This window comes from Etheostoma spectabile, chromosome 15 (assembly GCF_008692095.1).
Source record: "Etheostoma spectabile isolate EspeVRDwgs_2016 chromosome 15, UIUC_Espe_1.0, whole genome shotgun sequence".
NCBI lineage: Eukaryota > Metazoa > Chordata > Actinopteri > Perciformes > Percidae > Etheostoma > Etheostoma spectabile.
Genome location: NC_045747.1, coordinates 21,371,929 through 21,388,419, shown reverse-complemented (window position 1 = coordinate 21,388,419; position 16,491 = coordinate 21,371,929). Strand labels below are relative to the sequence as shown.

At 43.1% G+C, this 16,491-nt stretch overlaps 1 long non-coding RNA gene across 1 annotated transcript in view; it reads right to left on the bottom strand.

Moving 5' to 3' along the window:
• Nucleotides 1–6,672: 6,672 nt before the first annotated feature.
• LOC116702545 (uncharacterized) overlaps nucleotides 6,673–16,491 on the bottom strand; it is a 23,463-nt gene continuing 13,644 nt past the window's right edge. The window contains exons 2-3 of the long non-coding RNA XR_004335190.1: nucleotides 12,451–12,456; nucleotides 6,673–6,685 (exon numbers count right to left, since the gene is read on the bottom strand). This is a non-coding gene — a long non-coding RNA (uncharacterized LOC116702545). The remainder of the gene's footprint in view (nucleotides 6,686–12,450; nucleotides 12,457–16,491) is intronic.

The following is a 16,491-nucleotide window of genomic DNA, read 5'->3' as shown; positions in this document are numbered from 1 at the left end:
ATCTTTTTCCACCGATGCTCGTTGGAGTTCAGTCTGGGGGGGGACTTGCTTGGCCAGTCTCCACCTGGATACGTTTTAATTGTGAACCATTCCTTTGTCGATTTTTGCTGTATGGTTGGGATGCATTGTCTTGTGGAATATAAACTCTTCCCATTTCAGGTCTTTTTGCGACTCCAACAGGTTCATCAAATGGTCCGGTAATGCGCCTCCCATCTTCCCTCAATTTGAACCATCTTTCTTGTCCCTGCTTGAGAAAAGCAGCCCAAACCATGATGCTGCCACCCACATGTTTGACAGTGGGGATGGTGTGCGGAGGGTGATGAGCTGTTGTGCTTTTACCTAAACATATCTTTTTTGCATGGGGGCCCAAAAAGTCATTTTGTTTCATCTGACCAAGCACCTCTTCACAGGGTTGGTCGTGTCTCCCAGGGGTGGCTTGTGAAAGGTTAGACTAGACTTTTTATGGATATCTTTGAGAAATGGCTGTCCCCTTCTCCACCTTCCATAAATGCCAGCTTTGGTGCAGTGTACGACTGATTGTTTTGTCCTATGGCAGCTCTCCCCCTCAGCTGTAGTTCTCTGCGTTCATTCCAGTGATCAGGTTCCTCTTGTCTGCATCTCGGATCATTCCTCTTCTTGTCTGACGGAAAGTTTACAGGGACGGCCAGGTCTTGGTAAGGTTTTGCAGTGGTCCTTAATACTCCTTCCAGTTCAAAATGTTCGCTGCACAGTGCTCTTGGGATGTTTAAAGCTTGGAAAATCTTTTTGATCCAAATCCGGCTTTAAACCTTCTCCACCCATTATGACGGACCTGCCTGGTGTTGTTTCCTTCTTCTTCATAATGCTCTCTGCGCTTTCACAGACCCTGTTACTAGCACAGATCAGGTGCATTTATACGAGATTGATCACCACACAGGTGATCTCTAATTTCACATCAGTCCTTTAGGACAACATCGGATCTTCGAGATTCCCTCGCTGACCTTCTGATGAGTGAGTTTGCTGCACGAAATAAAGGTTGACGAATAATTTTGCACGCACCACTTTCAGTTTTTTTATTTTGCTAAAAAGTTTAAAATATCCAATAGATTTCGTTCCAGTTTTGGTTTTGTTTTTTTTCTTCACATTGTGTCCCACTTAGTTGGTGATTCGTCACAAAAATAAAATTTTTATCTTCATGTTTGAAGCCTGATGTGTCAAAAGTTGAAAAGTTCAAGGAGGCCGTACTTTCGCAAGGCACTGTTACATTAATCAACATTCTGTAAATGTTTCAGTGTTATCCAACAGCTAATTTTCACTGTAGTCCTTTGCCTGATTACTTAGTACCATAGGCAACAGGACAACAATAATACATTATTACAGTTCCACTAGCAAGCAAGGCAGCGTTATGTGTATAGCAACATTTCAGCACCGGGCCATTCAAAGTGCGTTCACGAATCAATAAACAGATAAAACACCAAGTAAAACAGTAAAACACATGAGCTTGAAAATATAAAACACAGAATCGACAGTTAAAAAATAGGAAACGTCGACACATAAAACACAAGAATAAAAGTGGTGACATAGTATTTAAAGAAATGAGCACATTTAAAGAAAGGCGCACATCAAAAAGAAAGGTTTAGCCTTGATTATAAGAAGAACAGAGTAGCAGCGGATGACAGGTTCTGGAGTTTACTCAGATCATGAGGACATACGAAAGAAAGCTGCTTCACCCTGTTGTAGTTCTGACCTGGGGACAAAAGTAAGAACCTGTCCCAGATGGACACTGAGAGGTCTGGTGGGGTCATAGTGTAAGTAGAGTCAAACATGTATTTTGGACCTAAACCGTTAAGTGATTATAAACTAGCAAGACCGAGTACTTTGAATCAATTCTTGAGCCAGGAAGCCAGTGTAAAGACTGTCATAACTGGGAGTGATGTATCCTCCTTCCCCTTGGTCTTAGTGAGGACTCGAGCAGCAGTGGTGTTTTTAACTCAGCTGTAGCTGTCTGATGATTTTTTGGGAGACTAGGTAAGACCCCGTACAGTAGTACATCTACTGAAGATGAAAGCAGGGACCAGTTTTTCCAAGTCCGTGACACATAATCCTTTAACCCTGTGATAGTCATATTAGGTGATCGTAGGGCTGACTTTTGTATATTGTTGTAATGGGCTGTTAAAATTCTCTGGCCAGTAATATCACCAGATTCTGGCTTTGTCTCGTTTTGTTACATTCTTGTTTGAAGCTGAGCGCAGACTTTCATGCGTACTCTTTTGTACCAAAAAACAACCACCTGTTTTTTCCTTCATTTAATTCAGAAGTTCTGCCACATCCAAGCGTTAATTTGTTCGATGCCCTTGAGTCATTTTTTGTATTGGAACTTAGTTCCCTGGCGATAAGGTTATGTAAATTTGTGTGTCGGCGGGATAACTATGGTCAACTTACTTTTGTTGTTCTCCATATCTGACAGGGAACTGTAGATGTTTAAACGAAGAGGCCCCAGACTATGAGCCTGTGCGGAATCCACCCGTCTATTTGTCCAGATGCATAATTGACCTATGAGACCAAAACGTAATCCTATCTGATAGGTAGGATTCAAACAGTTTGTACTGCAGCCAGAAAGGCCACCAGTTTTTCACATCGGTCTAGTACGTTATGTCAGGGCTAACGGTGTCAAATGCCAGCATGAGATCAAGGAATACTGAAGATTGCAATTTTGCCACTTATCTGTGTTAAGGCTGGATGTATATAAAACTTTGACAAACCTTTCAGTGCTGGTGGGTCGGAACCCTACTGAAGTATCAAAACTGTTGCTTAGTGTGACAAGAATGGTGAGTTGTTGAAGACTACTTTTCATGATTGTTACTTAAAACGGAAGGTTTTATATTGGCCTATAGTTGCTCCTTAGCACCAGACACTTGTCTAGGTTGTTTCTTGTTTAAGATGTGCTTGATTACGCATTTTTAGGGCCTGAAAAACGAACCCAACTAGTGAAAGATTCCTATACAGACAGAAGTCACCAGACACTATACAGACAGCTAGAGCACAACTAACTTCTCTTCAGTAACCTATGCAGAGCTACCTGAAGACGCAAAACATTTGCACAGTTAACCTCACAACAGTTGTTTTACAAAGAACTCAAAGGCCCGAAACAAGGCATTCCTGAAATCACATCTCGATACACCCGATCAAAAATTGTTTACTTGCATGAAGCTGAAAGGTTAACAACATGTCTCCAAGCCTTGCGTGGTTTGTCCCCTTACACGACTGCAGAGCACTCGGCAGATGCTTCAGAGGTAAAGAAGACTCCTAGATGTCATCCTGGATGGCCACAGCACGACTACAAATATATTGTGACAGATAAACCAAAATTAGTTTTTTGTGAAACACACAACACTATGTGTGGAGAAAAAAAGGCACAGCCACCACATCAAACCTCATCCCCACTGTAAAACACGGCGGAGGTATCATCATGGTTTGGGTCGCTTTTCTGCCTCCGGCCTGAGGATTGCCGTTCCCATTGGCTGGGAAAAGGAATTCCAAGTTTATCAAACATTTAGCAAGAAAACTATACAACCAATCTGTCCGCCAATTGAAGCTCCGCAGGAGTATGGGTGCAACAGACAATGACCCAAAGCATACAGTACTTCACCAAAAAGTCCCTGTACCTCAACCGGATTGAAATTCGGTTGCCATGACCTTCGAGAGCGATTCACAAGACATCCCCCAACCAACATATTGCTACACTGAAAATATTTTGAAGAGGAGTGGTCCAAAATTACTCCAATTGTTGTCAGGTCTGAATCTGAACCACAGGAAACACGTTTGTGGAGTTTTTCTGGCCAAAAAGGTCACCTGTTAGTAAGTCCCAATGTTCACATCCTTTTTCTCCTTGACTGTGAAAGTTTACATTTATGTTCAATAAACCATGCCAGACATCTAATGGTTTGGGATATGTTTTCGGACGATGGGGTTTTCTGTGTGTTTTGTGGCCTTAGCTAAGTTCAGAGCACATGTTAGGCCAATTCATCAAAACTCCACATAATCCCCAGTGGATACATACTTTTTCACCCGTGCAACTGTACGACTTTTTTTAACAGGCATGCTTGGAATTCACAATTATCTCATAAATGTGTTGCAGAGGTGCTAAATGATGCCCTATAAACTAGATTAGTATAGGTAGATTAGTAGTTTGTTTGCAGTTAGGTGTGAGGCCCGATTTCAGCAACACTGCACAGCTGTTCATTTGTACTTTGGCACATTGACTATTTAAACTAAGATTATTGAAGTTTGATAATGTCACCTAACAAAAAACCTCATGAGCTATCAGCTCAGTCCTTGAGGTGTTGGCATTAAGGATTGGCAACAAAGTTGTTACACAGTGGCCACGAAGACAGACTGTCTACAAATGGAGAAAGTTAAGCACTGTTGCTATTCTCCCTAGCGTGGTTGTCCTGCACAATGACTGCAAACACAGCGCCATTCTTCAGAATTGTTCTTTTATTTGGTGAGAAGCGGGGAGCCATGGAATTTTAATGCCATCTATGGGGATGCTGTGGGACAGGCCCAAGAGTGCATCTAGAGCCGAACAGACCTGAACCGCCACTCACAAACCCTACAAAACATGTGACCCCTAATAAGTTTTCCAGAACTCAAAGAATTGAGCAATCTAAAGAAAGATAGAAGGCTAACCAGGTACGTCCTAAAACAGTTAGTATTTTGATGGACCGTTTTACATAATACACTATATAATATGTTAGTGACTTAAGGAACACACGAGGCAGGTTCTGACAATCCAAAACATCCTACGCAGATACACAGGAAGGGATTGGAGGAACAGTAATGCGCTGGTGTGGATGTCGTTATGTCTATTCCAATACTCAGAATTTATTTCTGTAGAGAAAAGAACTGAAAACTGCTGTTCACAAACGCTCTCCATCCAACCTCACTGAGCTCCAGCGGTTTTGCAGGAAGAATGGGCAAGAACTTCAGTCTCTCGATGTGCAAGACTGATAGAGACATACCCCAAGCGACTTGCAGCTGTAATCACAGCAAAAGGTGGCTCTACAAAGTATTAACGCAAGGGGGTCAAATAATTTTGCACGCACCACTTTTCAGTTTTTTATTTGCTAAAAAAGTTTAAAGTATCCAATAGATTTCGTTCCACTTCACAATTGTGTCCCACTTGTTGGTGATTCTTCACAAAAAATAAAATTTTTATATCTTTATGTTTGAAGCCTGAAATGTGTCAAAAGGTTGAAAAGTTCAAGGGGGCCGAATACTTTCGCAAGGCACTGTATGTTGTCCTTTTATAAAATTAACCCTAATTTTGTCCTTGGGTCAAATTGACCCCTTTTCAGTTAATTTGTTGTTGTTTTTGTCACAAAAAAAATGGACCATTGAAATAAGCGCTGAAAATGTCAACATCAAAAATATCAAAAAAACATCAAGAAAAGCTCCCACAACATTGAAAAAGTGATAAAAATGTTGGAAAAAGCGATAAAAATGTTGGAAAAGAAATGGGTTTTTTTTCACGGTTGACTGGAAGACCACACAAGGGTTAAGAATTATATCTGAACCTTTTTTTTGTGACTCTTTCTGAATCTGTGACAGCTTCAATCCTGTAAATAGTGAAGTTAAAATTATTATGATGAATGGAAAATAGTGTCCCTCAAAGTTAATTTAATACATCACCAATAACAATACTATGCTATGTTGCTTACCTCATTCTTGGGGATGGGACAGCTTGGTTTTTCAGCAGGCTCAGTCCCAGCTGGCAGGGGATGGGGAAACTCCTCGCTGGGCCCACCATTCATGAAATGCTTAAAAAAAAATCATAGGCTTTGTTCGTCATACTGTGTGTAGTGTAATGTTAAGATTCAAGAAATCAAATTAAGTTATTGCAGTAAAATGTAGACTGGTCCTAGACTAGATGGGCTACTCTGCAGCACATGTTTTTGTCGGTGTAACAGCAGCAACAGTAGCAGTAACTTTTAAGCTATGATACAGTGTAACGTGACTGAGTAAAAATGTCAGATGAGGTTTACAAGTAACTACAGTCACATTACTGCAGCAATTTTACATGTATGGAAAAAATCATACTAAATAGACATTTCAACCAATGTTTATGTAAGGGGCACTTATTATAATGTGGAGTGAAGTGCTGCCTTTCTAAGGAACTTTTCAAAAAGAGGAGAGAAAAATAGAATAAATACCAAAATAGTTTACTTATAACATATAGCCGGCATTTATTACACATCAATTATCCAACACAACAGTATTATCTTGTTTTTTTTCTTTCTTTTGTAATGTCCTGTTAGTTGTGAAAATCAGTATGTCTCTTTGTTTCAAACTTCTTCCATAAAATTTGAGAAAGAACAGAAAATAAAAATGACCTCAGAGCTCTGATAAAATAACCCCAAAATAATAAATAATAAAGTCCATCTACCCGGGTAGTATGTTTTTTTAAGTAGTGTGGTGAGATCTCGCGCTTATCTGTGCGATGCAATGAAGAATGTTGCATACTCACAATATTTCCAGATGTAGGGGGTTAAGTGACATATGTAAGGTACCGTGTCCAAGGGAAGGGTTTGGAGAAAGCTTGGTCAAACCAGTTAAATGGAGTGCTAAATGTGACCAAGGGGTTTCCTAGAGTTGGGTAGGAAGCTTTTTGGGGAGCTGTTATCACTAGCGGATTTCTACAACTTGTCTCATCTTGGGGACACTGAAAGTGGTTTATGGACTCTGGAGAGTTCACAAATTTCCGCTTTACTCGTCATATTACAATCTTTTCTGGTTAATCTATGGAAACTGATGGTCACTCAGGTCCATTGCGGAACAGGAGGAATTCCTTTGCGTGTTACAATCTCAGATGCAGGTGAGTGTTAGAAACTGACGTGCATTACTACTTCACACCTCCAACGTCCTCAGGTCAAAGATGTGAGCTGCAGGGTTGCATGTGTGGGACACATAAAAACTCCATCAGCTTCCTGGACTTACAGAAAACAGGCTCATGTTTCAGCTGGGGGTCTCGTCAGTAGAAGCCTACAGCACACTCCCTTTGCTCGAGAATCCTCTTTCCTGTCCAGCAATAGTCAAAGTGAAGGTGGTCATAAGGGAGTTAATACTCAAACTCACCTCCTTTCAGAACATTTCATCTTCTTCAACTCATCAACAGGAAGAGGGCGTGATCACGTTGCTGTCGGACATTGGGCTAATGGGATGATTCTTTGACAGTGGAAGGGAGAAAGCCACATGGCAAAGCAGGTCTCTATGTAAAACCCTTCAGGTCCATTGGGTGTCCGGGAAACGAAATATACAGAGGAGTCTTGGATCTGTTAAACACCAGTGTATATGGTTTCACTCCATCGATCAGCGATTGATGCTTCCCTCTGAGTGCCGACATCAGCACAAGGGACTCTGTCTCCAGCTTTTAGTTGGATTCCTCTTTCACTTTGCAGTCCAACCCTTGTGGTTCTGTAAGCATTTCTTCAACTGTGTGCAGTGGCAGTCGATGCTTCAGATAGGCTTCTCTGTCAGCTTCTTGAACCGTATTCAGGGTTGGATAGTTTACTGCTTCCTCAGGGTCAGCCCAAAAGCTATGTCCCTGGAGTCTTGGCTGCGACAAAACATAGTCTATAAGGAGAATAGCCAGTGGTATCATTTTTAGTGCAATTATATGCAGGACAAGGGGCGACACAAAATCCCTACACTGTCTTTGTCCTCTTCAAAGTGTCCCCCGCATCTCAAGAAGTGTTCGGTCTAAACCGGCCACGGGTTTTCCTACGTGGGTGGTTTAAGTGTTTCCGTGTCTTTTAACGCCAAGTAGCATACATAGATCCTTGATCAGGGTGATCAAAGTCCGACCCTGGTCGCTGTGACAACCGCTCTGGAAATCCATAATGAATGAAAAAGTTGTTCATGAGCTTTCGCCACTGTTCTGACTTTGCTCAGCTGTTGGAACCGCTAGGTCTACTTTAGTAAAATGGTCTGTATGCCCAAGATGTTTTCGTCCCTTTTTAATCAGCTCCAGTGAAAGTAGTCCATACAGACCAACTGCAAAGGACGGCTGTTTTTATTTCACCAGGGGAGCGCTTCTCAGCCGTGCCTTCCTTCGTACAGCTCTATGACGGTCTTGATTTTTTCATCACGTACCTGGCCATACGAGGCCAATAGAACCGGCACGAACCAGTCCAAAGTTCTTCAGGACCCAGGTGTCCAACAGAATCATGAAGGTTTCTAGAGCAGCTGTCTTCTGTAGTTTGTTGGAAGGACAAGTTGATGGAAAGGGACATTGACTTATTCGCTTTCGGTTTATAAGACCTAATTGGAGAAGACCAGCGGTTCCATATTCTCAGAATCAAAACTGGACCTCTAGTCCCCTGAGCCTCTCTGTATGAAAGTCGCTTTCTTGCTTTGACAAGCGCTACCACTCTACTGATGGCTGGATCTTGTCTTTGCTCTCGTGACCAATCTTGAAGTGACATTTGCGGCAAAGGCATGACCCAATACATCCGTTTGACAAAGAATCCTACAGGGATGGCAGCGGCCTCCATTGCCAAAATTCAACAACTGGTACCATTGGTTGGGACGATCCGCTCGTACTTGTGTGAGATGTGTGATGCCTCTGACACAATGGCCTTCAAAGATCGAGAGGGAAAAACTGGCGCCTCTGTCGTGCCCTGTAGAAACGGGGCAAGGAAGCGTTGAATGCGATTATCCTCATCCTGGAGAGTGAAGTCAGGTGGTATTTATATGAGGATGTGGACGCCTTGAGAGACCATCTGGTCTTGATTCTTTCTTCCCAGCTCGTACGAGGTTAAAATACAAAGCTGGAAAGGGCAGCCAGCCCAACGGTGGATGCGAGGCATCAAGCTTGGCAGCTGCAGTACATAGTCAGTGGGGTGTTGTCTGTCACAACAGTGAATTGCATGCCGGTAAAGTAATCAGAAAACTTCTCTGGCAGCCAACTTTAAAGAGAGATATTTCAAGTTTGTTGCAGGGTACCTTTGTTCGCAGCGGCGGAGTCCCCGCTCGCATAGGATATTAATCTCAATTTGCCTTCATGCTATTGATATAATGCGCACACGGCCTTGGAGTGCTTGCGTCTGTATGTACACATTGTAGGGCTTCTTTGGTCGGCAAACCAAGAATTGGAGCGGTGTGAGTCTTGAAGGACAGCGTCTTGAATGCATCTTCGCAGGCTGATGTCCATTTTCTATTAACGGTATCTGAAAATCTACACTTGAGGACGTGTCGAGCTGCTATGTGGGTTGGCTGACTTCCTTTTTGGTGGGCAGATATCCAGCTGTTAAGTGGTAAGAGGCTTGGCAATTTTGGATAGTCCTTTATGAACCCATATAATATCCGGCAAATCCAAGGAAAGACTTAAGCCTCATTTGATGTTATGAGGCTAGGCCACGTAGTCAGAGCAGCTATATTGGCTGGGCGGTTTCTCCCATTAGCAGAAACAACATGTCCGAGCATTTAACAGCTGTTCTGAAGAATGACATTTTCAGGGAAAGATTAAGCCAATTCCTTCAACCTCGGAGAACTTTGCGTAATCGCTCTTCATGTCCTCAAGTGTAGCCGAGGGAAACAAATAAATATCATCAAGAGGAAAGACCCCAAGACCTCTCTCCAAAATTCATTCCATCTGCACTTCTCCATTACTCTCTGCGGAAAAGTACTGGGGGCATTTGAACCCCTGTGGCTTCTGTTAAAACTCCCAGCACCCCATAGGTGTAACAAAAGCGGTTTGACTTGTCCTCTTCACACCATTTCTACGTGATAGTAGCCAGGGATTAAGCTCCAAATAGAAAAACCATGGGACCAGTTCAAGGCTGAGAGGCTCTTCTATGTTGGGTAGAGCAATGGAATCTTTATGGTTTGTCTGTTCAGTTTTCCGGTAATCGTGCATAGCTTATGTCACCATTCTTTTTCTGACGACAACAATTGGAAGAAGCGAAGAGGGGCTTTTTGATTCCCGTTTATGTTTGCATCTTGAAGCTCCTGAGTGACATCTGAGGCTAGTAGTCGGATGGATGGATCGGTCGGGGCCTTGTTTAAAAGGTGATGGGTATGACAAGAGTTATCGGTGTTTGATTTTCAGGGGTATGACCAAAATCAAGATCATTGAATGCAAAAACGTCTGACATTGAATTTAACTCCGGTTGATCGGTCCTTCCACTCTTCAGACAAGGGAGAGAGTCTGCAAAATCAAAGGTAAGGTTCACAGAATAAGAGCACTTGGATGGAGTTGCAAGCTTCGGCGGATGTCCACTCGAGGTGGGACTTTGTCATCATGAGCTGGTAAGGATGACATACAGTTTTAGGAAAGATAGCTATGCAATGCTACGACCTGCTGACACGTTGATGTCAGGTGCAGCTATCATTTTTCACCAAAACAGGCCATCTTGAATGATTGAAAAAGGGGGCTTGTCATGATGTAGTACCGAAAAGAGTCCCAGCAGGTAAGTTGGATTGAGGGGGCTTCTACTATCAGGAGGAAGATTGGTTGTACAGGGGACAGCCTTGAGTTATCCAGTTAAAGACACTCTTTCCCTGCAGGAATGATGACATCCTTTGCTTCTGCAGATTCACAGTTCCAATTGGTGCATTTGGTGACTTTATTTGTAATCTGTGATACAAATGTTGTCCCAAGTGGAGGAACATTGACACCCGTTGAGTCCATGTGTACACGTCATCCTGAATGAGTGCACATCCTCGTACAAAGGGGCAGTGTGTTCGTGCTATCAACAAGGGACATCCCATGTTTGTGCTGTGGTAAGGCACAACAAGCGCAAGGGTGTGTGACATCTTTACAGGTTTTCCATGATGTCTTGGGAAGTTATGGTGGCTTGGATGTAAAATAGATAGGGTACTCCTGAACCACCAGCACCTGCTATGTCTAAACGATCTTGAATGGGGGGAAAATGGGCCTGTTGTGAAAGGGATCTCATGGAAAGATTTGAAATTGTGGTAAACCTGGGAACCTCATGAAATCTAGAAGGCTATTCACTGAACTCCTTCGACTACACAGATGATGTAACACATTTTGGCCTATCAAACTCCTGGGAGGGCACCCATCCAATGACTGAGTGGGGAATGTGTTTTGCAGAGATGACCGTTGTGTTCTTTAAGGTGTGTGGGACGTGCATTAACGGGTGCAGTAGTCCTCCACTGAGAACCCGGTCCCGTTTTAAAAATGGCCATATTTAGTTTCCCATTCATTTGTCGTTTGTTATTTGTATTTTAACCTTATTTATCCAGGTAAACTGTTGGAGAACCAAGTATCATTTACAAACATGACATGGCCAAGAGGCTACAGAAATTAGATATGAACATACTGTACAACTTTACAATAGTCAAAAAACATGACACATAGAACAAGCACTGAATAAAAAAGGAAATAAAACATATTCGTAAACTTTAAATAGGCACAACGGATGGGACACATGAACAAGCTTGTCTTGCTTTGAGTTCCTTATAGTTTGATCCACAAACAGCTTATTTGGGGGATTTTCACACTGTTTGCTAGATGGCATAATCCGCCTTTGAAACAGAACCAAGCCTTTTGGCCTGGTTTTGGCGCTGTTTGTTGGGCTGAATTCGGCTACCCCAGCTGAGGGGGTTCCTTGAGCTGAATTCTGGATTTTGTTAGCATGTTTTGCCTCTTGATCTTTCTTTTGGTAAGTTGCATTTTTTAGTTCAGAGACTTGTTTCCGTAATGCTCAGTTTTCGTTATGCTGTATGGATGATATTGCACTCGCATTCATCAGGAAAAAAGGCTGTTCAATGCACGAGGTGAATATTCAAAGAGGACCTGGGCTTTGTGCTCCCGAAAGGACGTTGCATGCGATCTTGCTTTGCAGGTATCCTGTGCTTCTTCTGTTTCTAACTGGCAGGAGGGAAGGCAGGAAATCAGAGAAGTAAGGTGGGTTGGTTTTCTGTTTTATGCCTATTGCAGGCCAGAATAAGGGCTGATCCCAGCATCCACACCCAAACTGTCGCAAACAGCTGTTATTGGTGTCTGCTTTTGCAACGCCACCACTCTTTGTAGCTGTTGTGATCAGCCACTTGTAGTCGTGCAGGTATTCTGAGGGCGTTCTCTCCTGTGTTTTGATTAGTGATAAGGAAAACCTTGTGAGATTTCTTCCCCGTCCTCAACTACACCCATATGCTGCGGCAAGATAGTTTACGTTAATCAGTGGAGCCTGAATCGGGGCTAGCGGCCTGATAAATCAGAGGTGGTGGAGCAGGCTTTCTAGGATTTGACCGTCGCTTGGCATGTCAAAGGGGTTTTGTCCTGAAGTCGTTCAAGCTACACATGTACGAGACCATGTAGGAAAATCAACTTCATTGGGAGCATGTTTAGGAAGTTTGCAACCTGAAAATCAGAAAGGACGCGGTCTATAGCTCCCTGGCTTGAGGGCCCCGAGGATCGAAGTTGTCATTTTTTAATAAATGATATACATGACCCTGCATTGAACATTAAGTGGGGCTGTATATGTCATTGTCTGAGGCTCCTTTGTTTGACTATTTAAGCGACGGTACCACCACCCAACCCGTTATATTGTTTTTTGTGGGGGAAGAATGTTGCGGTTGGTGTAGTAAAAATTTAAGTTGGTCTCGTAACTTAGGACCTAATGGGGGCGGTTCCTACTGTCATCAGAATCTGGCTCAAATCAGAGTTTCACGTCGCTTGGTCCAGGAGCTCTGCTTCCCTTGGGTAGGGACTCTCAGGACGTAGGAGTACTCTTATAAGCCTATCTATACGCCAAATTAATGTTAGAAATTTCTAAACACGGGAGGTATGGTGGGAGGCTTAGGAGCTAAGCTTAGACTGTGTCCTCATGACTCAAAACCTCCAACAGAGCTAACTCCAATTCTCTTGCCCTGTGTGCCTTACCCTAAGACTGGTTCAAAGGACCAAAAGCTACAAAGAATTCAGTTATCTGTCATCAAGTAGCAGTTGAGCGTGGTAATCCATCAACGTAAACAGCCATTTTCAAATTCACACCATACCCTTTTCAGTATACAGTCGCAAGAATGGACACAATTTCAAAAAGGAAAATGTTTCACACGAAAAAAATCTTACAGTGTGTCAATATCAGGGTCAATGGCAATTAAGCAAATAACGTTTGTAACTTTTTCTTACTTAGTGTGAAAAATCTAAAAATAGCTTCAGCTCGCTATCTGCTACCTTCACGGTGTTATCTTCTTCTCTAACAATCAGTGAAGTAATGTCCCCTCCATGCAGCGCCCCCACTGCCACCTACTGGACTAATATAGTGTGCAGCGAAACATAACTGCATGCAGGCTATTTTCGAGTGGGTTACATTTACATCATGTTGACAAGTTGAGCATCCCTTGACAGGTAGCTAGTGCTAAGCTAGTAACCAAGCTAACCAGTGATGTAGTGGAGGCTAAACGCACGTAAACGCCGTTTATGCACCTCTCAAACCTCTCCAAATTCGGAAATGAGCGTTTACCCACCTCCAAAGTGCTTTTACCCCCATCTGAATATGCCTATTGTCCCCAAAGCCTTCTAAATTAAGCTAGATGTATTCGTTTTATTTTTCATATTGTTCATTTTAGTTTCATAGTTTTAAACCTAAGACGAAGTCCATCATATTGCGCTGCTTACTGTCCGTGTTGACTAATCTCCTGCGGTGTTTTGGGCTGGTGAGCCCCCATCTTTTGCCTTCCCGCAGCGCTACCTGTAATGTCTAGGATTTGGGCACTGTTGGTACATTGAAGTCCCATTCGCAGCTTCTGACTCTGTAAGTCACCGTTGAGGGCATTAAACATCAATCAGAAGCGGCAGACATAAATCAAAAGCTCGTTCGAGATGAGCCTGTCCTGCGCAGAATCGAGCACCGCGTCGCGCCGTGCATGCCGGTTAGCTTTGTGGTTCCGACTTTTCATCCGCCTTGCTCTGACGTCATGCGACACGTGGGCAACGGAACTCTCACGAGAGCAAGGCGGCCGCTGTTACTGAGACGCAGCGGCGCAGTTGCTTTTCACCCGACTGCCGAGCATGCGACCCATGCTGACTAGAGCCTTGGCCTGGGGCACCGGCGGCTTCTCGCTGATTTAACACCTGAATTGTTTACACTGATGACGTTTTATATAAACTGTTTATGTTTTTGAATCGGCGATTTTCATTGCTACAATGTGTCTGATTTTTAAAAAGACTTATTCGATCCATAACCTGTTGTGTTGACTGATATGTAAGTTTAGAAGTCAAAGAGACTAAAATCCGTCAGATCACGGAGCGTCCTCCGTCCTGTTGTCAGTAAAATCACGCAACAGATCCCTGTAAGCACCTTCCCAGCTACTCTGTCATAACTAAAACACTGGACGACTGTGTACCAGCTGGTATAGGGTCTGATTAATATTTTTATTAAATCGGAATCCACCACAGTGTTTTCATCACTTCCTGTCCAGCCTGAAGGCGTCTTGAATCGGCTGGAAACTGCCGACTTACGCACGCCTTTTTGTCACCAGCCCCCCGCTGCTTACCGCCGCTCCTCGTCCACTTTACAGGCTAGGCGCAGTTCAGCTCGAACGAGCCTAAAGATCTTCGGTCATGGCTACTATCCTACAGGTAGTTAATGATGAATGGGTTTGAAAATGTTAACATGTGACTTTTATTTCAGATTGTTTGTGTCTTGCAAAATGTGTGTGAAGCATTAAATTGTGTAGACTTTTTGGGCACTTGAGAACGAGGTTTTGCTCTGTGTCTCGTTTTACATCATTCTTGTCTCTACTCCATGTTCACTTTTAGTGTTGTTACGTCAATTGGAAAAAACTGTATTCACCAACTATTTGTTAATCATTTAGTTGGTTGAGTTTAAGTTTTGTTACATGAAGTACCCCCCGTCCAAATGCCGTTACAAAAAGGTTTTTCAGTTTGTGTGCACCTCCAGCTTGTTCTTGTTTTGCCAAGGATTGTCTGCAAAGACGCTTGGGTCCGCTCGGTATCGTGATTCGGTGTTGTGCATTGTAGGATAGCCTACGACACTCTTCGGGTCCTCACCGGTACAAGTGCTGCCAGGAATGGCCACCCAGATAAGTGCCTTTCGTCCTGACGGCGGTCTTTGGTAACTAAAGGCAGAACGGTTGAGTCCTGTATGAACGGATGAACTGGGTGTGTGACCTATGACGGGAAAACCATGAGAAATTGCTATAGCAATGTCCAGGCAAGGCAAGGGTTCATTCAAGTTGTCATCATGGTGCCCGGTAGCATACCGTCCCGTAGACCTGCTGACCCAATGTCAAGCAGGTTGCAACGGTAGACCGTGGCCCCGCCCTACTATCGCGGGAATCGTGATCGCTGCGATCGTGGTAACCCCCGTGATCGCTAGATATGTTATAGTGTTACCCACCGCTTTTTTTTACCACTACAACCTCTAAGCTAACCTAAATGTAATTTTCTGTTATTTTTTGGTAACCTTGTTCCGATGAAGTAAAAACTACTATCTTTTGTGACAAGTGATGTACATTAAATGTGGAGTGTCCTCACCTTTTAACAAATGTAGAGTGTTTGTAGACTTTTAAATTGCTATTCTGCCTGCCAACCATCTGATCCACAGTAAACATTTCTTCTTGTTTGTGTTTCGGCTTTGGGAAAGGGATACACGGCCCCCATGCACAATGCCTCATGTTTGATCTTTTTAGTTGTTTGGGATTTTTTGAGTCAATTGCCTTTTTATATCCACACATTATTTCCAATTGTATTGGCCTCCTCCCTGTTGTTCCTATGGAGTTTTCAAGCTTCGTTTGAGTCTCGTTGAGGCTGGATTGTCATTGCTTATCTGCGTTCTAATGCTTATGACAGGTGAACTGTTGGTTTTTTGCGAGTAACCAACTTAAGTAATTCAGTTCAACCTTAGTTTAGCATCGAACAACACTGGCGCACAGCATTCATGAAATTGTCATGTTATTTTTATCTAGTGGATTGTTGTACAAGACATATTTCTATTGTTTTGTGTTGCTGAGAACGTGATTTACTTTTTGGTGGTCACTATGTAATTAGGAAGCATCAATTTTGGAAAAGGAAGAACAGGAACACGTCCCACGCCAGGACACCATCCGCAGTCTATGGGGGATGCACAACAAGGAAACAATACGCCACAACAAAAAAGGCTGTTTCTCGAGGTTTATTGATATTCCGGATAAAAAAAAACGCTTAATTTTCCCACAGCAGTGCTGGAGAACAGGCAATAGCATCAGGAGAAGCATATGTCCTTAGATGAGGTTCGGATGGGTTGTTTTAGGGGCCAGCACACAACTTTGGTTTTGTCTACATCAGCAAATTGTAGGTCCTCCAAATTTGTATATTTAATGCATCTTGCAGGTTAGGCTTACCACGTGTTTGCAGTGTGATTAATAGTCTTAATCAGGGTATCATCTGAAATAGGGAAACGTTCTTGTTTCCTATAATACTGCCCTAGGCAAGGGTGGCTTAACCTTTGTTGGAGGACTGACCCCCACCATTTTAGATGCGCA